This window comes from Gossypium hirsutum, chromosome A01 (assembly GCF_007990345.1).
Source record: "Gossypium hirsutum isolate 1008001.06 chromosome A01, Gossypium_hirsutum_v2.1, whole genome shotgun sequence".
Lineage (NCBI taxonomy): Eukaryota > Viridiplantae > Streptophyta > Magnoliopsida > Malvales > Malvaceae > Gossypium > Gossypium hirsutum.
Genome location: NC_053424.1, coordinates 103,458,704 through 103,473,994, shown reverse-complemented (window position 1 = coordinate 103,473,994; position 15,291 = coordinate 103,458,704). Strand labels below are relative to the sequence as shown.

The 15,291-nt window shown below is 36.9% G+C and overlaps 1 non-coding gene across 1 annotated transcript; it reads right to left on the bottom strand.

The window, feature by feature from the left end:
• Window positions 1-5,179: 5,179 nt before the first annotated feature.
• Window positions 5,180-5,285, bottom strand: LOC121208307 (small nucleolar RNA R71). The gene has a single exon (XR_005903261.1). It is a non-coding gene; the product is annotated as a small nucleolar RNA R71 (small nucleolar RNA).
• Between the last annotated feature and the right edge of the window lie 10,006 nt (window positions 5,286-15,291).

The following is a 15,291-nucleotide window of genomic DNA, read 5'->3' as shown; positions in this document are numbered from 1 at the left end:
GTGTCTTTGAGAATTGGCCAAATGTGTTGGCTTGGGTTGGAAACCCTTCAATTTGTATTAAGTTTTGAATGATAGTTAAAATTTATTTTGAATTTATAAAAGATGCATTACCATGGTTAAATGAATGTCTATTCTGGCTGAATTGGTTATATGAATTGTGCTTGTGTTGGTATTGGTTGACATGTGTATGAATCTAGGTATGTCAAGGTGGCAATGAGGCTTGGTAAATAGCATTATATTGTCCACACGGGTAGACACACAGGTGTGTGTCTAGACTTTTTGTGACCCACGGTCTTCTCCATGGGCTTGTAGTCCGGCCGTGTGTCCCCCGTACGTAAAAATTTCAAGTCAGTATGCATGGTAATAAATACATGCGTAGAGACACGGCTATGTGTCTAAGCCGTGTGATGGACATGGCCTAGCACACGGGCGTGTGCCTTGGCCGTGTGACATCTTGAGCATGCTGACATCAGAAACAGAATGCCCATGTTTTTGCACACGGGCGTGTCGTGGCCGTGTGAGGGACACGGGCCATTGACACGGACGTGTGTCTGGCCATGTGAAAACCCCTATAGGTGTGAATTAGTAATTAAATCTACACAGGTGTGGGACAGGAGCGTGTCCCAGAGTGCTTAGGCCATGTGAGCCACAAGGGCCATCAGCACGTCCATGTCAAACTGGTCACATGGGCGTGTTACCCTTCCACACGGGCATGTGCCCTATTTTAAAGGCAATTTCTTAAGGTTGGTTTAAGGACCTGGAATGGTTCCGAATAGTTATCAACGATCGTTTGGGACTCGTAGGCCCATAATAAGAATATTAAAGTAGAAATTGAAAATGTTTTAATTTGGACCGAGTCTCGGTAATTTGAGATTGGTTGTGTGCATGAGATCAAGTTAGGTAATGTCTTGTACTCCGCCCTGGGGTTGGTTACAGGTATAGGGTGTTACATTCTCAATTCATAATTCTCATCAATAATATTTTATCATAATTCACGAATAATCACACATTGATAATTCAACTAAAAGAGCACTAAATATTCAAACAACCCAAGTCTCACATTTTTAAAGCATGAAAACATAGCTATTTCCTTTTATCTAAATAATTACATTTAATCAAAACTAACAAGATTTGGCATCCTCACTAAAGATTCACTCAAATCACTCAAAGTGTTTAAGGTTAAAAAATTAAGCACTCAAAAGTCAAACATGAAAAGTTATTACCATAGGCTTGCATAAAATCAAATGTCCACCACTGTAAAATGATATGATACACAAATCAAAAAGTCTTCAAAGGGTTGTAATGGGGCTTGGGTTAAAGGTATGGATAAAGGCTGAAAAAGAAGGTTAGAATCGAGATCGAATTGATAAATTACCTAACTAGAGAAATAAACTAACACTAAATAATTACATCAATTGAAATTATTAAAGAAAAATACGAGCTTCTTCTCAGAATATGAAATTAATTACTTAAGCCCAAAAACATAAAACTAGTAATAATGTATTTTTTTTACTTTCTTTTTTCATTTTTTTTAGAACAATAGATAATAAGCGAAAATTTAACAACTTGAAACAAAAGAACATAGTTAAGCAACTAACCCAATCAAACCACGACAAAAAGGGAGTCAATAAAACGGGAAACAATTCTCAATGAATCAAAAATGAGTTATGGGTTAATATTAATGGGTAAATCAAGAAACGGTTTGTTAGGCTTAAAAGGGTTCACTAAGGGTTAATTATGGAGGTAGGCTTTTTATGAGATATGTGGGTTAAAACCTAGGTGCCTTTATCATCTCAGTATATCAAGTCAAAGGTGTGGTCTCGACATGTATAATCGAAGTAAGCTCTAGAATAACAAATCAATATTGACACACTCATAACCAATAATAAAGTGAGCAAGAAAAATGTATGCTCTAAAGGCTCAAAATCTCACAAAGATTATGGCTTTTGATGTCAATCTTGCAAATTTCAAACTTCAAGGTAATACCTTAATTTAGGGAAACAACTTAACAATTTTTAATCTAAAAATAGACTTATCTTGCTTGATTCTCTAGTGCCTTAAAGTTTAAACCATCAATGCACCATTACCTATGAATTTAATCTAAAACATATCAATAAGAATCATAAATCAAGGAAAAATTCATTCTAACAATAATATGAGGAAATTACTTAAGTACAAGGCATATTTCAGGGGTTTTCAAATAATCATATAAATAACCTCCCCACACTTAAGATGTACATTGTCCTCAATGTACAAAAAAATATAATCATAATATAAATAGAATATCATAAAAGAGGTAGAAAACTGAAACTGCCCTGAATAATGGATGAAAGTCCCAAAATAGTGAAAAGCTAAATTGTAGATAAATGTAGAGAGAGTGCAGGATTCTAAGCAACTGATAAGAAGATAAACACATATACTGAAGAGGAGCAATGGATTAAACTCGATTAGGAACATTTATTAGAAAGAAAAATAAAGTTCAAAATAGAAAGAGACAATAAACATAACAAGAAAAATTAAAAGAAAATCAAAAAAAAATAAAGACAAAGAAATCTAAAGACAAATAGACTCAATGGTCCTCATCATCAGACTCATCAATGTCGCAAGCTGTTGGCGCTAGAGAGAAGATGTGAAGATGCCGGCATATCTACTGTAGAGTTGCATCGATGCTGTCGAACCTCTGAAAACACTGTTGCTCAAAGCGAGTAAATCGTTCGGAGAAGTCCGCGAAGGTCACAGCAGAATGAGTAGGGCGGTGACTCGAAGGTGGTGGTGGTGGTGGATCTTCGTGGTAGGAAGGAACATCATCAGTGAAGTCCTCTAGGTCATGCTGAATGTCAAACTGGACTAGTCTGTACTGAGGGGGTCCACTCCACATCACCGCTCAATCATCCTCATGTGGATCATGCTCGGGATTCCCTGAGAGGACATCTGACCGACTAAGGTAAGTTTCGAAGACTGCTCTAGTCTGTCGAGAAGTCTAGAGTGCCGAGTGAGGCGAGTCACGTAATGGCCTAGATAGATGGGCCCTTCTTGTAGCGTTCAGTCTGATGGCGAAAAGCGAGCGTGATGAAGTATGCTAAATCAAAGACATGCTCGATAGCTGATAAACCGTAATTTATACATGTTTTTATCCCATGCTTAGCACATTTATGGATGGTTTCTCCTTAGGTTTGGTGAATTCGATGCTCCTAATTCTTTAATTTCATGTTTTATACTTAGGTGAGCATAGGAGAGTAAAAAGAGCGAGAAACGAGCCGAAAACTGGGAAAAATGGACCCACGTGGGAAATCAACATGGCTTGGACTTCCTCACACGGGCGTGTCACACGGCCGTGTCCCTTTGGCAGGATCGAAGAACGACTTACACGGGTAGACTACACACCCGTGCCTATTCAACAGCCTTGACCATGGGCTGGAGTAATCGCACACGGGCGTGTCCCTGACGAGCCCAAGTAGAAGCCTATTCGGAAAAGGCCAATTTTGAGGGCTCTTAGGCATTCTAAAGCCTATTTAAACACCTAAGGAGACACTTAGGAAAAGAAGAATGCAGAGTAGGAGGTAAGGAATTACTCAAGGGAAGCCGATTGGTCCATCTCAGAAGCCGGATTCATCATCAAGACTGAAGATCTCCCTTCAATTTCCATTCAGGGGTTTTGGATTTTCTTTATGTTTTGTATTCATTATTCTTTTGAGATGTTTTCTTCTATAATTATGAACTAAACCCCCTAAATACCTAAGGGAATGAAACCTAAGACAGATCTTGTTATTATTATCTGAATTTTATGATAAATATTTGACTTGTTCTTAATTATGTGTTCTTAATTCTTGTTTTAATATTCCATGATATTGATTCGAGTTAATGCTCTTATTCAGAGGAGGAATAGACCCTGTCTAAGAGTAAATTTTTCATAATTAAGCGGAGTTGATTGCACGCCTAGAGATAGGGTGATAAGATTTTACCGGATTAGGGTGAAACCTAATAAGGGGATCCATAGATCGAGTTAATGCAACACTAGGTGTTAATTAGAAAGAGATTTCAATTAATCAACCTAGGGTTAGACGTTATTAGTCTCGAGAGAGATAATAATATAACTTAGGATTTCTACTGATCAAGTCAAATGAATAAATCATCTGATTCAGAGTCAAATAACAAGTAAAGTCTAGATGGATTTTTCCTTGGGTATTGTCTTAATCAATCGAATTTTCCCAAAAGCTTTTCCCCAGTTTCTCTTTGTGCACTCTTAGTTTAGTTAATTAATTTAGATAAACAAATCCCTTAATTTTTAGGCTAGAAAAAGAAAGTAATTACTAGTGCTCTTGGTTCCTTTGGGTCCGACAATCCGGTCTTGCTAAAGCTATACTACTATTCAATAGGCACACATGCCTTCATTGTGATAATAGTTAGTTTCAAGAATGCTTAATTATAAATTTTTAAAACCTGTCACAAATATCACGTATCAAGTTTTTGGCACCGTTGTCGGGAGCTAGGATATTAGGAGCACTCAATTTTTATTACTTTAGTCATTTTACTTTTATTGCAATTTAAATTTTTATTTTCTTTTCTAATTCTTCATTTATTCTTTTCTGACAGGTTTTTCTAGTTTATGACTAGAAGAAACCCGTCAAGACCATTACTGTTTGATAATGAGATAGATCGCACAGTTCATAGAAATCGAGGAGAAATAAGGTGAAGTTTAAGATACACAAAGGAAGAGCAAGAAGACGATATTTCAACCACAACCGAGAAGATGGCTGAAAAGCAAGAAAATCTGCTACCTCCTGTTATTGCTGCTAATCAGAATCCTACTCCACGTACTATGTATGATTATGCTAAACCTTCTTTAATAGGAACTGAATCGAGCATAGTTAGGCCTGTTGTTGCTGCCAATAATTTTGAACTAAAACCTAACACCTTTCAAATGATCCAATAGTTTGTTCAGTTTGATGGTTTACAAGACGAGGATCGCAACGCTCACTTGGCAAATTTCTTAGAATTTTGCGACACTTTTAAAATCAATGGCATTTCTGATGGCCCATTCACCTTCAGTTGTTTCCCTTTTCGTTGAGGAATAAGGCTAAACAATGGTTGAACTCATTACCATGAGGGTCAATCACTACTTAGGAACAAATGACCGAAAATATTTTATTAAAATATTTTCCGCCAGCTAAAACAGCCAAATTACATAATGATATCTCTTCTTTTGTGCAGATGGATTTAGAAACACTCTACGATACATGGGAGAGATACAAGGACCTTTTGAGAAGGTGCCCTCACCATGGGTTACCACTCTGGCTACAGGTTCAAATGTTTCATAATGGCCTGAATCCTTCGACTCGACAAATGGTTGACGCAGTCGCTGGTGGGACTATCAATAATAAAACACCTAAAGATGCTTATGAATTTATAAAAGAGATGTCACTGAATAATTATCAGTGGCAAGTCATGAGGACAAAGCCAACAAAAGCAGCCGGCGTTTATAACGTCGATTCGGTCACCATGCTCTCTAATCAGGTAGAACTCTTGAATAAGAAAATTGATGGTTTTCTTAGTTCTTTATAGGTTCACCCAGTAATGCAGTGCGAAGCAAGTGGAGGTGGATCGAGCAATCCAGAATACCCACCCTATGGCCACAACATGGAGAACGAGCAGTTAAATTACATGGGTAATAATCCTCGATCTCAAAATAATCCTTATAGTGATACTTACAATGCAGGTTGGAGGAACCACCCAAATTTCTCATGGGAAGGCCAAGGGAATCAAAGACCACCAACTCCAAGCTTCCAACAACCATCCTACCAACAAGAGAAAAAGTTGAACCTTAAGGAAAAGCTAACAAAATTCATCTCGGTGTCAGAAACTCATTTTTAGAATACCGAAACAGCACTTAAAAATCAACAAGCATCGAAACTCAAATAGGACGGGTCGCCAAACTAATTTCTGAAAGACCACCAGGAAGTCTACCTAGTAGTAGTGAATCTAACCTAAAAGAGCACGTGAAAGTAGTTACACTAAGGAGTGGGAAAGTGTTAGTTGAATCTGAAAAGAAGCAACCACAAGAAGCTGACAAAAAGGAGGTCGAACCCGAAAACAATGGCAATCTAATGCCAAAAGAATATAAACCACTAATCCCATACCTAGAAAAGTTGAAGAAAGATCGTAGGGATGCACAATTCGGTAAATTTCTTGAACTTTTTAAACAACTGCATATTAACTTACCTTTTTTTGAAGCTATATCGCAGATGCCTACATATGCAAAATTTTTAAAAGAGCTTCTAACAAACAAAAGGAAGTTTGAAGACTTATCTACAGTGGAACTTAATGAGGAGTGCTCAGCCATACTCCAAAATAAACTGCCAACCAATCTGAAAGATCCAGGAAGTTTTACTATTCCTTGCTTAATTGGTAGTTTGAATGTTGATAAAGCACTAGCTGATTTAGGTGCTAGCATTAATTTGATGCCATATAAAATGTTTAAACAAATTGGTCTTGGGGAACCTAAACCCACTAGGATGAGTATTCAATTAGCTGATAGATCTTTTAAATATCCTATGGGAATTATAGAGGACGTACTTGTAAAAGTAGATAAATTTATATTCCCTGTTGATTTCGTTGTGCTTGACATGGATGAATATGTTGAGGTGCCTTTAATCTTAGGTCAACCATTTTTAGCCACTGCTAGGGCTGTAATTGATGTGGGTGATAGTAAATTGGTACTTAGAGTAGGTGACGAAGAGATTATTTTTAAAATTTATGATGCCATGAGATTTTCTAGGGAACAGGATGACTCATGTTATTTTATCGACTCTATTGGTCATGATACTCAAGATTCTTTTTAGGAAATCATACACAAGGACACGATAGAACTGTGTCTCGCCCAATAAGAGGGGGTGGATGATGATTCTAAGGTAGGAACCGAACTAAACTCCAATGAAGCCTCCCCACACCTAGCAGAATATGAGGGAATTAAGGTAAAACATGAACTTAAGCAAAAACCCTTTATTGAAGAACCTCCCAAACTAGAACTTAAACAATTGCCGAATCACTTGGAATATGCATTCCTTGGAAATAATTCTACATTACTGGTAATTATTGTATCCAACTTGCAACCCAAGGAGAAAGAGCAATTCTCCAAGTATTAAGAGAGCATAAAAGGGCCATAGCTTGGAAAATTTCTGACATTAAAGGGATCAGCACTTCTTTTTGCACCCACAAAATTTTAATGGAAGATGAATATGAACCATGCGTGCAAGCCGAAAGACAACTGAACCCCAACATAAAGGAAGTTGTTAAAGCTGAGGTTATGTGACAGCCCTAAATTGACCCTAGTCGGGAAGTGGTTTCGGGACCACTAAACCGAGTCACCAAAGTATTTGAATGTGATATTTATTGTCTAGAATATGTGAATATGAATGTGTGAAAGTTTTAAGCTTCGATTTAGTCGATTGCATGTGAATTTAGTTAATAGGACTTATGTGAGAAAATTTAGAAATGTGCTAGGCAAATGTAAGTGGCCTATTAATGCATGTTATAAAGATGATGGGTTTGCATGTCAAATTACCCAAAATTTGAACTAGTGGCCGGCCATGCTATGGGTTAAAAGGTATTATAAACATTTTATGTTAGTGTTTTATGTAAGGAATAATAAAATAAGGAGCATGGGTGATGAAAAAAAAGAAAGAGAAAAAGTTCTCATTTTGCTCTTCTTGACCGAAAAATCAAAGGAAAGAAAGGAAGAAAGGTTGAAGAGGTTCGGCCATGCTTGTAACTAGGTTAAGGTATGTTTGATGTTATTCCATGAAATTCATGCATATTTTTAGATGTTAGTTTGAATTCTACCTAGCCCATGGTTTAAATTCTTTTTGCTATTTGATGGAGATGATACTTGGCCATGGATGTTGTCATTCTTGCTTGGTGTTGATGTTGTGTTGATGAGGTATCAAGTTATTTTAGTAACCCATGTCAAAATTATGAAAATCATGGTATGGTGTCTTGAGCATTCGGCCATGGTAGGAAGTAGAAGAGAAATATGGTTGTTGTTCATGTTATTTGGATGAAAAGAAAAGGGGTTAGTAGTTAGATGAAGTAGAGTCTAACAAATGAGCACATATGTGCATTAGTTGCTAGATGGAGAAAAATCGGCTAGCAAGTTATGTATTAAGGCCGAATATGATTTTGAACATTATTGAGTAATGCATGTGTTTTGAATTGATGGAATGGAGAGGATGCTTTAATTGTGTTATGCACAATTATATGTTAAATTAAGGTTTGCTAAGCTAGCTAGTAAGGTGAAGTGCAAATGTTAGTATTTGATTACTAGTGTATATATGTGTATTAGCCGAGTTTTGAACTTGAAACAAAATGGTATTTAGTCAATACAAGTGACCATATTTGTAGAATGTATTAAGTATACAATCGGCCTCAACATAGACATGCATATTCGGCCACATGAATGAATACATAGGTTGATGTGTACGTCCGGCTATAGGTAAGCATATTGATGGCTTTATCTTGACTTAGAAAAAAAAATCGGCTAAAGGGGAATATTGGCAAATATGTTGAATTTGATTCATGATTTCATACATATATGACTCTAATGCCTAATATACATGGGCTAAGTACCTTGAGTTTCTCTTTGATGTTCAAAATGATTAAATCAATTTATTTGTTAAATTAAGCTCAAGAAAGGGGAACTAAATCCGATAAAAGAAAGGAAAAGGTGATCGAATAGCCGTTGAAATCGTTCGACAACATCCGAGGTAAGTTTTCGAGTAATGGAACTTAGATTATGATTCGATTAGATCATGTTATGAGCAAATCAAAATCATGTTCTTTGTATGTAGCTATTGAGCCGAAAATGATAATGCTTGATAAGTGACTTGTGTTTGAATTCTAGTTATGAAAATGAAATATAGATGTGTCATGATTTATTGATATGTGCATGAATATTCGGATGATAACCGGGCTAAGTCCCGAAGGCATTTGTGCTAGTTACTAATTCCGGGCTAAGTCCCGAAGGCATTTGTGCGAGTTACTATATCCGGGCTAAGTCCCGAAGGCATTTGTGCGAGTTACTATATCCGGGCTAAGTCCCAAAGGCATTTGTGCGAGTTACTATAACCGGGCTAAGTCCCGAAGGCATTTGAGCGAGTAGCTATATCCGGCTAAATCCCGAAGGTACTTGGTTTGGGAATGAGCAATCTTGCTGTAATAATTTCAATTAATACGCTCGTGAAACCCCAATGTTGAGGTATGTTTTGTATATGCATTGGAATATTCCTTTTAAATAGTATTCGCTCAATCGATTAACAAGCTTCTGGCCTTTAGTCAAGTTGATTTCTTATGTATGAATATAAGGGTTGGAAATGTGAAGTAGGTATGGTTGTGAGAATATGTGTATATGAAATTATTCGTTTAGTCATATAAATGATGTACTTCAGTTGTGCATGATTTCATTACTCAAAACTTACTAAGCATTAAATGCTTATTCCGTTTCTTTGATTCTCTGTTTTATAGATTTTGGTTCGTCAGCTATCAGACTCGGGAGTGTCAAAGTCGAAGTCGCCCACACTATCAAAGCCCTTTTGGTACTCTTTTAGTTGAACTCTGATAATGGCATGTATAGGGCTGCCCTTTTGTTGTTAGTCAAGTACTTTGGTATTTTATATATTTGGATAGCCATGCGAAAATGGCTTATATATCTGAGCATAGCGTTATAATCGTTTTGTATATATATGGTTGTTGAGAGGTGTGGAAATGCTTGGCAATGATTAGCCATTGGAATGGTTAATCACGATCATATTTTTGTGCTATGTATGTAAAAGGGCTAGTTGAATCATGGAAATTATGAATTAGGTAAAGTCTACCTTAAAAACAGATACCGACAGCAGCAGTGATGTCAATTTGAAAAATCACTAAAAATAGTAGGAATAGAATTAAATTGTGAATAAATTATGTAATCGAATATTGATGAATCTATTTTCATATGAAAGTAACGAAACGATCATATGAGCCGTATTTCATGAGATGTTTAAGTTTTCGTGAAACAGGGCCAGAGCGATTTCTGGATCCCCTATTCTGACTTTGGAAATTCATTATAAATTAACCAGAGATAATTAGAAATCATACCATATATGTATAGATTCCTTTCCGAGTCTAGTTTCTTTAGAAACAAACAAAATAAGTATTTAATCCCTGTACAGGGAGATATCTAAGTCGTAATACATGAAGGTCAGAGTAGTCGAACCCTGAAACAGGGGAGACTTTAACTAATAAACTGTACTAATTGGCTTGACCAAAAATTCTAGAAAAAAATTTGTAGATGGACATATGAGTCTAGTTTCAGGAAAAATTTATGGAACTGGTTTTCGAGTTTTGGAACTTGAGATATGATTTTTAAGGTGACAGTGACGCAGTTAGCCAGCTTGTCTGGAAATTTTAAAATGGACTGTGCAAATAAATGAATTAAGTCTGTTTGCACCTCGTGTTCGACTCCGGCAACGGTCTCGGGTACGGGGTGTTACAGGTTATTAAACTCCTAGATGCTGGAATTATTTATCCTATTTCTAATAGTTCTTGGGTGAGTCTAGTGCAGGTTGTTCCTAAGAAAGGAGGCATGACTATTGTAGCCAATAGGAAGAATGAATTAATCCCAACAAGGACAGTCACAGGTTGGAGAGTGTGCATTGATTATAGGAAGCTAAATGATGCCATGAGAAAAGATCACTTCCCCCTTCCATTCATTGACCAAATGTTGGAAAAATTGTCAGGGCACATGTACTACTGCTTTTTAGATGGACTTTTTGGCTATTTCCAAATCCTAATAGCCCCTGAGAATCAAGAAAAAACAACATTTACATGTCCATACGGTATGTTTGCTTATCGTAGAATGCCTTTTGGATTATGTAATGCTCCTACTACTTTTCAGCGCTGCATGATGCCATTTTTTATGAGCTCATAGAAGACGTCATGGAGGTATTTATGGATGATTTCTCGGTTTTCGGTAACTCTTTCCATCTCTGCCTCAAAATTTTAAAACGAGTGTTAATAAGATGTGAGGAAACAAACCTTGTGCTTAACTGGGAAAAATGTCACTTTATGTTTCAAGAAGGTATTGTGTTAGGACATAAAATTTCTAGTAAAGGGATTGAGGTTGATAAATCTAAAATTGAAACCATTGAAAAACTACCTCCCCCTAATTTGGTTAAGGCCATTAGAAGCTTTTCAGGACATGCTGGGTTTTATAGAAGATTTATTAGAGACTTTTCTAAAATAGCTAAGCCTTTGACTAAATTACTAGAAAAAGATGTGCCTTTTAATTTCGATCAAGAGTCTTTAGAAGCATTTAATACTTTAAAGGATAAACTGACTAAAGCTCCAATTATAATTGCACCTGATTGGAATTCACATTTTGAACTAATGTGCGATGCGAGTGATTTTACAGTAGGTGCAGTTTTGGGACAGCGAAGAGATAAACATTTTCAACCGATCTATTATGCTAGAAGAACTTTGACAGCCGTACAAGAAAACTACGCCACCACGGAGAAAGAGCTGCTAGCTGCGGTTTTTGCATTTGATAAATTTAGGCCATATTTAATATTGTCTAAAGTTGTCGTTTATACTGACCATTCCGCTCTTCGCCACCTTTTGACTAAAATTGATGCAAAACCTCGACTTATTCGATGGATCTTATTCTTGCAGGAATTTGACTTGCAGATTAAGGATAAGAAAAGAGCTAAAAATCTCGCGGCCAACCATCTCTCCAGGCTTGAAAACTCAAGTACCAAAGAGCCAGATGACATTGAAATAAATGATTCATTCCCTGAAGAACATTTTTTTGCTATATCTAATTCTGAGGTACCTTGGTTTGCAAATATTCCAAATTTTTTAGCCGCTAACATTATCCCAAAAGGGTTGACATATCAGCAAAAGAAGCGATTCTTCACTGATGTGAAAGACTACTTCTAGGAAGACCTTTTTCCTTTCCGTAAATGTACAGATCAAATCATTAGGAGATGCGTTACAAGGAAAGAAGCATTGAAAATCTTGGAACATTGCCATTCAGGACCGACTGGAGGACATTACTGTGGAAATAAGACCGCACATAAAGTCCTCAAATTAGGTTTTTATTTCCCCACTCTAATCAAAGATGCCAACAGGCATGTTACTTTTTGTGACAAATGTCAAAGATCAGGTAATATATCCAAACGTGATGAAATTCTGGTAATATATCCAAACGTGATGAAATACCTCAGACATATATGCTCTCATGTGAAATACTTGACGTTTGGGGTCCTTCTCATTCCTTTCGTCTTTCATTTGTTGAATTAGCTCTGGGTTTTGACAGCTATACGAAATGAAATCCCAGTCCATTCCCTAGTTCATTCGAGAATAAATACATCTTAGTAGCTGTTGATTATATGCCCAAATGGGTTGAAGCCCAAGCTTTACCTACTAATGATGCTAGAGTAGTAGTACGATTCCTTAAGAAACTTTTCTCTCGATGGTACACCTAGAGAAATTATCAGTGATAGGGGTACTCATTTTTGTAATGTCCAATTTGACAAAACCCTTAAGAAATACGGAGTTTATCACAGAACAGCTACCCCTTATCACCCTCAAACTAGTGGCCAAGTCGAAGTAGCAAACCGAGAGCTTAAACGTATCCTAGAAAAGACAGTAGAATTAAATAGGAAGGATTGGGTGATGAAAGTAGATGATGCTTTATGGGCTTATAGAACTACTTTTAAGACTCCCATAGGAACATCACCTTACAGACCTGTTTATGGGAAAAGTTGTCATCTACCGTTTGAGTTAGAACACAAGGCATTCTGGGCTATAAAATTTCTAAACCTTGACCCTAAACTTGCAGGTGAAAACAGGTTGATGCAATTGAACGAGTTAGATGAGTGGCGAGCCAATGCATATGAAAATTCGCACCTATACAAGAAAGCGACGAAGCGCCGCCACGACGCCCGTTTAAAGCAACGAAGGCAATTTGAAGTTGGACATCTTATCCTGTTATATAACTTGAGGCTCAAATTGTTTCCTGGAAAGCTTAAATCATGATGGTCAGGTCCTTTCGTAGTTCAAACTGTGATTCCATATGGCACAGTAGAGGTAAGTCATCCATCACAAGGCACTTTTAAGGTAAATGGACATCATCTCAAAATTTATAATAGTGAGAATTTCAAAGACGATAAAGAGGAGTTACGGCTCCACGAAGTTACCTGAATATACGTATAAGATAGAGTCGAGCTTAGACTATAAACAAGCGCTACTCGGGAGGCAACCTGAGCACTAACGGTGTCAACTTCTTTAAATTTTAGTCTTTAACATTTAATTCACTAACTGAGACACTGAACATAGGATTTCCAGAACCACACGGCCAGGCACACGGGCGTGCCTAGGCCGTGCACATACCACGGGAGGCAACACGGCCGTGCGAAACAACCGTGTGAAAATAGAGCAACACCATTTCCCAACACGGGATCCGATAAGTTTCCACGGCCGTGCGACAAGGCCGTGGGCAATCCTGCCAAATTAACACGGGCATGCAACACAACCGTGCCCACCAACCGTGGTCGAGCCTGTCAAAATAACACGGGCGTGCGCCTGCATACACGGGCGTGGGAGAAGCGAACAAAGATTGACACGGTCGTGCAACATGGTCGTGTACACCAATGTGCCCAATTTCGAAAACCAAAAAACGCACAGGCTGAAATGATGGCACACAAGCATGCCCCACGGCCGTGTGCCCCAATTTCTTTATAAAACACCTATTATTTATTTTATTTTTATCTTTATTTTTTTAAACTACCTCTTTTCCTTTTAATACTATTTAATCTTGAGATTTTATAATTTTTATTCAGCTATTTCTTTACGAGTAATTATGCTTCCTTATATTTCCTAACAAGTTCCTGATTCTATCGCAGTTATAAGGAGCTCCGAAGCTCACTATTACTTAGGAACTTGCAACTCCAGTGGAAAAGGTTCTCCACGACTGCCAAGTCCTGCCCGACCACCACCACCGGAGTATCCTCCTCCACTCTCATCATTGTCTTGGCCAATTATTCTCCATAACTCCAATTCAAGGAGTTCATTCATCGTTCAGGAAGTTTCACCTCTCTCTCTATCTTATGATTATATATCTATATTTTTCAATATATCCATCTTTGTACATTGAGGGCAATGTACATCTTAAGTGTGGGGGGTTTTTTATATCATCATTAAAAATCCCTGAATTTTGTCTTATTCTCACGTGAATCACTCATATCACTATTAGAATGAATTTTAATTAATTTATGATTTTTATTGATATGTCTTGAATTAAAACATAGGCATTTATGCATTGACTGTTTAAACTTTAAGACATTAGGGAATCAAGCATGATAAGTTGATTTTTGAAGAATTAAAAACTTTTAGGTTGCTTCCCCAAGTTTAGGTGTTATCTTGAATAGAAATTCACAGGTTTAAACATCAAAAAGCCATAATTTTTGTGAGATCTTGAGCCTTTAGAGAATCTATTATTTCTTTCATGCTCACTTTTATTGTTGCTATGAGTGTGTCAATATTGAATTGTTATTCTAGAACTTGCTTGATTATGAATGTCAAGACCACACCATTTGATTTGATATGTCAAGATGATAAAGGCACTTAGGTTTAACCCACTCACTCCACACAAGCCGACCTTCATAATTAACCCTTAGTGAACCCCTTTGAGCCTAACAAGCCACTAATTGATTTACCTTCAATATTAACCCATAACCCATTATTGTTGAAATCCCCTAATTTGATCCCTATTTTTATCGAGATTTGATATGAATTAATTGCTTAGCTATGTTTTGTTCTTCGTTGTAACAATTAAGTTCTATGTTATTTGACTTGGTCTAAAAAAAACTTACATACATATTAGTAGTAATTCGTCATTTTTGAGCTTGAGTGTTAATTCCATATTCTGAGAAGAAGCTCACTTGTATTCAACTGATTATTAGTTATTTTTCTAGTTAAGTGATTTCTTCAATTCAATCTTGATTCTAACCTTTTCATTCAGCTTATGACCACACCCCATAACCAAAGCCACGTTACAACCCTCTAAAGACCTTTTTGATTGATGTATCATCTCAATATCTAGTGGTAGAGATTTGATTTTCATGCAAGCCTATGGTAATAACTTTTCATACTGACTAATGAGTGCTTTATTTGATGTCCTTAAACACCTCGAGTGATTTGAGTGAATCTTTAGTAAGGATGTTAAACTCTATGATATTTTGATCAAAGGTGATTACTTAG